The sequence below is a fragment of the Pseudorca crassidens genome, chromosome 18 (assembly GCF_039906515.1).
Source record: "Pseudorca crassidens isolate mPseCra1 chromosome 18, mPseCra1.hap1, whole genome shotgun sequence".
Lineage (NCBI taxonomy): Eukaryota > Metazoa > Chordata > Mammalia > Artiodactyla > Delphinidae > Pseudorca > Pseudorca crassidens.
Window position 1 is genome coordinate 8,761,508 of NC_090313.1, and position 7,563 is coordinate 8,769,070.

Here is a 7,563-nt window from a genome sequence, read left to right on the forward strand (position 1 = left end):
TCTCATGTGTTTCCCCCACTAATTGTGCTTGTTTAATCCTTTTTGAGCATATACTTCTCAGGGGACTCAAATTGGCACAAGTATAAATTGAACTACATATATGCTGAAAAAGCACTTATATGTACATTATATATACTCATATCCACTTATGTAGGTATGCAAATACACCCACATACACACAAATGAAGACATGGTAGATAGATAAACTCAAAAGTCAGCAAAATACTTGAATCAGAAAACTTTGAAATAATCCCACTAAAGTCTGGACCAAACCAACTGCCATCATTTAACACTGTAAATGAGAAACAAGGCAAAAATAAAATGAAAAGAATTACGGTTATAAAATTCCAAAGGAAAGAAGGAAAACAATCAATTTTAGCTGATATGATGTAGGCCTGAGAAATTGAAAACATAATAAAATATTACTTCAGACAAAAGGAAAATTCAGAAAGATGACATAAAACAAAATTTATATGAAGAAATCGGTTGCTTGTATACATACAAACAAAAACTAGTTAGAAGATATAACTGAAGGGAAGGCCCTTTTCTAAAGACAATAGAATGATAAAACACCTATAAATTTAATAAGACCCGTGCAAGATTTATACAAAAAACAACTTTAAAACAGCACCAAGGGCTTCCCTGGTGGCACAGTGGTTGAGAGTCCGCCTGCCGATGCAGGGGACGCAGGCTCGTGCCCCGGTCTGGGAAGATCCCACATGCCGCGGAGCGGCTGGGCCCGTGAGCCATGGCCGCTGAGCCTGCACGTCCGGAGCCTGTGCTCCACAACGGGAGAGGCCACAACAGTGAGAGGCTCGCGTACCGCAAAAAAAAAAAAAAAAAAAAAAAAGAAAAGAAAACAGCACCAAAAAACAAAGAACAAAAATGGAAGCAAAGGAAAGACACATCATGTTCTTGGAGAGGAAGACTCAGTGTTGCAAGTGTTAATTTTCTGTAAGTTTATTTGCATGTTCAACAGGTACCTAATAAGATGCCAAAATTTTGCTTTTCAGAACTCGACCACTTGGTTATAAAACTAATACGGAGAAATAAACATACTGAAGATATATCTGAACAAAATAGCAATGAAAACTAACTGGTCCTACTAGATATTTAAATATAAGGCATCAATAACAACGATGTGGTATTAGTACATAAATAGACCATCAGTCAGAATTCAGAATCTACATCTTTTTTAAATCTTAATAAAGAAAGAAACTTAGTACAATGGAAAGATTGCTTCTAACTTACAAAATCATTGAGGAAATAAAGACTATTCAACAAGTGATCATAATAGACATTTGAAAAAAAATATAAAGTTGGATCCACATACCACATATACACCATGATAAATTTCCAATGATCAGAGATTTATATGTGAAATTAGTAAGCCAAGAACTAACAGGAAAACATGACTGAATCCCTTTACAGTACTGAAGTAGGAAAAGTCCTTTTAACTATGACTTGAAACCCAAAAGCCATAAATGATGATTTTTATAAATTTAACTATATAAAAATCAAAACTTCCTTAATGTACAAACTTCATGCAAAACAAAGTCAAGGGGTGGTGGGAGGGAGCAGTGCTCAAACTTACCACAAGTGTCAAACTTGGATATTTGGAGACTGACGCAAAACCCAGTAGAAAGAACATGAACAGAGAGTTCACAAAAAAGAAAATACAAATGATTCTTAAGCACATGAAAAGGTGTTCAGCCTCCCATAGAATGTGTGATATGCTTACTAAAGTTTTATTGAAATAAAAGTTTTCTCCAGGCATTTAAGGAAATTTTTATATTTTGATAACTCACTCACAGTGATGAGGCTATAGGGACATAGGCACTTTCCTACATTGCTAGGGTAAGTTAGCACCATCCTTCCAGAGGGCAATTTCACAATGTCATCACTATTAAGTTGGGTCTAAAACCCAGCAACTACATTCTGGGAATTTACCTACATAAATGTGAAGTGCAGAGTTATTCACCAAAGCATCCTTTATATGGGCATAAGATTGGAAATAAATGCTCATCAATGGGAAACAACCCAAACTATTAACTCCTTATAATGGAATGTGACACATATTAAATTTCAAATGTGGAAATATTTCCAAGATACTTCAAGTAAAGAGCAAGATAGAGAGTAGTGTGTGTGGTGTCTGTAGCACATACACAAAAAGAATGTATACAAAAAAAAAAGAATACACATGTGTACATGTTGGTGTGTGCATGTTAGTATGTGCAAAGTGAAATTCTGGAAGGAACCATAAGAAACTAATGCTTTCTCATGATTGTGCATGTGTGGTGGGGAGACAGCTGTGCAGGTGGAAGGTGAGAATGAAAGAGAGACTTTTCCTTCTATACATTTTACTTTTGATTTTGCATTCAAATTCTTTGATTATCTATTCAATTTCTTTAATCATAAGAAGAGTATCAAAGCAAGCAAAGGTTAAAATATATATATTCATTTATTCCAGAAATGTTTATTCAACAACTACAGTGTGGTAAGAACTGCAGCAGGCAATGGAGAATAAAAGGATGACAATTCCGGTACTTAGGGAGCATACAGTCAAGTGAAAGAAAAAAGCTGACGAGCAGTCATGACCTAGAATTAAACTTGAGTGATTGAGGAAAGGAAGCTGTACCAGTAGAAACAAAAGTCAAAAGGGAAAGCCACTTTAAGAAATAATATAGTTGATGGGAGATGCTCTGCAATTTGATGAAGTGAAGGATTTATGCAAATTGAAAATTCCACCAGGCAGTAGATGAAAGGTTGGCATTTAGAAAAGATTCCAAAACGATTTTGAGCATTCTCTGGAGGTGGAAAGTCTAAGAAAGTAAATGGAGAAGGGAACCCAGAAGGAATCCTGGACAATGTCCACGTTTATTGGGTTTCAGACATCTTTTCCTTTTATCAAGTTTCCATGTAAGATTTTGTTTTTTAAAAGTAGTCTCAATTGGGCTTCCCTGGTGGCACAGTGGTTGGGGGTCCGCCTGCCGATGCAGGGGACACGGGTTCGTGCCCCGCTCCGGGAAGATCCCACATGCCGTGGAGCTGCTGGGCCCGTGAGCCATGGCCGCTGAGCCTGCGCGTCTGGAGCCTGTGCTCCGCAACGGGAGAGGCCACAACAGTGAGAGGCCCACTTACCGCAAAAAAAAAAAAAAGTAGTCTCAGTAAAGGTAAGATTGAAGTCTTTTTCAAATGTAGCTTCAAAAGGGCTTAAAACACTGTAACAGTCTCTGGCAAAACTTCTAGGTTTTTATGATAATAATAATTAAAAAGAAAGCTCCACAGTCAGATATGTACAGCCCATGACATGATATTCCTGAAGTTGTGTATCTGACATCTGGTGAGATGTCTAGTGCCATTGTATGATTTATGATGCAGGAAATTTGAAGATTCCTTGGATACAATATAACTCAGGTAAAAAAGACACTTTGATTCAAATCCATTTTCTTTTATTTCTGATCATTCAGAGAAATCATTTCATGTTGCATATTAATTCTTCCTAGAGCCAGCTGGTAGAACACGAGGCTAATGAGGCCAGAGTTTCTGGTTCAATCTCTGTATTGCCGACAGGCCTCACACAGGGAAAGCTTTTTTGTATGCACTTCTATTCAAGTCCAGCTGTCTTCCCAGTTTGGCATTGGGCACAAAGGGACCCAGGTGAGAGAAGGTGAATTCCTGATGAAGAATCATCATCCACGAAAAGCAGCAGAAGTTTCTAACCTCGTTAATCTTACATCTCACAACATGGCAGACTGTGGGCTCCACTCACCTACATTTGTCCTTGAGGGTTTTTTTTTACATGTAAGACAAGATTATTCAAATAAGTATATCACAAATGATTCACTCAACCAGGATAACGAGAAGATCCAAGGAGATGTCTGTAAGTGCAATTGAATTCTTACCAAGTCTCCTAGGCTTTGTTATTGTCAACCAGACCATTTGTATTGCTCCTGTTTTAAATCTGAACATAACTTTGCCGTGCAGGAAAAGAAACCTACAAACAAAAAATGCATTTTCAGACTCCATCACAAGTTCTGCCAAGCATAGAGTTTATAAGTGTAACAATGGCAGCTGTTCCCACTACTAAGAACAGCTGGGGAAAACAGCACTAGAATCATTATCTCTCAGATTATGATCCGTTGGAACAATGCCCAAAATATCAACACTGACACTGATGACAGCATTTAGCCTCTGATAACCCCTTTTAAGTTGGTGTTTTCATTTCGCCAAAAGAAATGAACTATATCACATATTCATAAACAAAATATTTCAGAATTATTTCAACAATTGAGGCATAAACCTGCTTTCTTTCAGATATTTTGAGCTGCTTGTATTCAATATCAGAGTAAATATTAGTCACTCCATTCTCCTGAAAAATTAAAATAGAAAACAGATACACATTTTAAGTGAGAATATTCAATAATAGCATTGATATCTTATTCAAGTTATCAAGTATCAAGATACTTTCACAGTGAAAAATAGGTACCTGCAACGTCCAGATGACTAAGAATGGAGAAACATCTTATCAACCTTACACTCTGTGGGCGTGAATTAGGATTAGAAATTCACAAAGTGAGTTAGATTTAAGGGAAATCTTAAGGAAAACTTAGAACAGAGAACAATAAATTGGATCAAGGAAAGATGTAACTCAGAGTCAAGAAGAAAAGAGTCATAAGCTCAATTAGAGTAAAAGCTGGAGCATATAATATTGTCATCTTGGTCTCAGCTGCCAAATTAAATGAATAAAAGTTTACTTTTTTCTTGCTCTTATGAACATCGTAGAACAAAAAATGATCAACCCAGACGTCAGGTAGCTACAGAGATTATTTTAATGCCTGGACAACTGGTATAAAAGACTAGATTCTGTAAGAATCTGATATTGAGAGAAATAAGGTCTCTCTGGAAAACAGGAGAAGAACAGGTGCCATCTGTAATCCTTATGTGCCCCTCTGTGCCCTTAGAATTTTATGTTTAACAAAAACACTTTCAGTCAAACCTCTAGGTAACTGATGAGGTTACAACAACATAGATGACATCATGACAATAAAAAAACAAGCATGAGTTTTAGAATCAGGCAGAACCCAGATTTAGCCAGTAAATCATAATTACTAAAGTTTATCAAATGTTTCCTATGTGCTCAGGAATCTTCTGCAGGCTGTACATGGATTATTTTCTCATCAACTCCCAACCACCCCTTAATTTTGTATTATTATTTATTCCCATTTTATAGATGAGGGACATCAGCCACAGAGAAGTTGAATGATTTGGCCAAGGTCATAGAGACAGTAAATGGCAGAGCTAATCTGTAAAATATTTCATTTCCCCAAAGTATCACTATCTGAGTGACTCTAAGAAAGTCACTATACTTCTTGTCATCTCACTTTGCTTTTTGATACAATACGACTAAGACTTACTTACAAGTGTTAGCATGTGCTAGCTTCAAAACCATGGATTGCTGCAAAGTAGTGGTTCAAGGCTGGTTGACATCATTATGACCACCATTCAGGATTTTCTGTGGAGGACTTAAGAAAGAAGAAAGGACCAATACCCTTCCCAAATATCTAAAATGTGGACACTTACTCGATTAGCTCTTCTTTGGTAGGTGAGGGGCTCTTGTAAAGTAACCTGTTTACTGTAGTTTTGAAGAATAGCTGCTTGCTTTGAGCTTCCAGATGTAAGTCTCATGCTGTGCCTCCCTACACATTAATAAACTGAGAAGTTCCGCACATCAGGGGTGCTAATGAGAGGAAATAAAAGTCAGGCATGGGGGAGAGGTTGGATGGCTACCGTTTTTAATACAGCTGTCTGCATAGATCCGAGGGCCCTAACTTTTCCTCACTACATTTTACAAAGATTTCTTCCTGACTAATGGGCCCCTGACCTCTCTTTTCTTAGAGCAGGTACTTTAGAGAACTTGCCATTGTAAATTCTTTCTCTGCTCTTTGAGATGTAAATGTTCTCCCAGCCCCTTGCCAATTCTATAGCCCAGGAATGTCTTTCTCAAGGACCTGAAAGCCATCCCTTTGAAATGTAATTAGGAAAGATCACACCTCTCTCTCCAAGTCTCCAGGGGAGGGTAGAAGCACCAATTAGGAAACACAGATGCCTAATCACATTGATGAAACTCCTCCCTTCTGTCCTCAGCACATTCACACTGGCTCATGCCAGTACTTAAAAACTCTCGAATTTAGTACTTAAGTAGAGTTGAGTTCAATCTCTCTCCTACTGCAGTAATGTTGACCTCTATTGCAGTAGTTTTGAATAAAGTCTTCCTTTCCTGATGCAATTTTCATCGACAGTGGTGGGCTTAACAATCACGGAGGAGGGCAGACACTAGACAGGAAAAGGGAAGAAGAGTGTGTAAGTGGATTTTTCTGATGAGAAACAAGAACCAAGGATGGTGCCAACACACCTCCCTGTGAGTTCTTTATGTAAAAGCATCAGTACCTCCATTGCATCATGATTGGGTCATGAAAGGAGGCATTCCTAAGAATGCAGAAACCTTGGGAAGGACTGAAAAGGAAAGGGAGAAAGTATCAAAAATAAATGACAGCTTTGAAAAAGAACAATTATAAAATGTATACTCAAAAGGCATAAAATAGACTTTTATGCAAATTAAAATGCATTTAAATGCAAATTCAAGGCATATTTTTTTTGCAAATTCAAGTGTGGTACTCTTGCCTATTTCACATATTTGGCTGTGACCGTCTAAAGACCTTAGCGACGATTCCTATCTAATGTCTTAGAGCAGTTGGGTACAGGAGAGGTCTGTTGCAAGCTAATCTCCAAGTGACTGGGTGAAGTTTCGGGAGAAAGAAAGGGAACTTCCTAATGATCTGAAATACTCAGCAGAGGGCAGATAAGAGAACTTTCCAAGGGCACCTCCCAGGTTTGAGGGGTTAATACGGATTTCAGAGCTCTTGGTAACTGTTAAAACCCAGTGTCTACCCAGAAGCATTAATGAGCCCTGGGGTGCAGACCTGACCTTCCTTGGGGCTGGAGAATCTTTGGAAGCCCCTACTTCACCTTGGAAGAATGGGCAATTGTCAAGTCTGTTCCTTCAGACATAAGAGCTTCAGGTTAGGACTCAGATAAATTTATGTTAAAAGTTTAGCTGGGGACGAAGAGAGAGAGTGGCATGGACATATATACACTACCAAATTTAAAATAGATAGCTAGTGGGAAGCAGCCGCATAGCACAGGGAGATCAGCTCGGTGCTTTGTGACCACCTAGAGGGGTGGGATAGGGAGGGTGGCAGGGAGACGCAAGAGGAAGGGGATATGGGGATATATGTATACGTATAGCTGATTCACTTTGTTATACAGCAGAAATTAACATTGTAAAGCAATTATACTCCAATAAATATGTTAAAAAAGTTTAGCTGTGAGATCTTGGGTGAATAAAAGATTTAACTTCTCTGAGCCTCAGGTCCTCAACTATGACAGAAATAAAAATCTTTAATAAAAAGGGTGTGGCAATGCTTCATATTATATCTAGCACAGAGAAGTCACTCAATATAGAGTCACTATTGTCATTGTTATCATTATTGTGATTTTCCC

General features: G+C 38.0%; 1 long non-coding RNA gene across 1 annotated transcript; it reads right to left on the bottom strand.

The window, feature by feature from the left end:
• Positions 1-2,448: 2,448 nt before the first annotated feature.
• LOC137211022 (uncharacterized) lies at positions 2,449-6,188 on the bottom strand. The gene is made up of 3 exons (XR_010936858.1): positions 5,584-6,188; positions 3,906-3,997; positions 2,449-3,783 (listed from the first exon to the last, which is right to left on the bottom strand). It is a non-coding gene; the product is annotated as an uncharacterized lncRNA (long non-coding RNA).
• Positions 6,189-7,563: the final 1,375 nt, after the last annotated feature.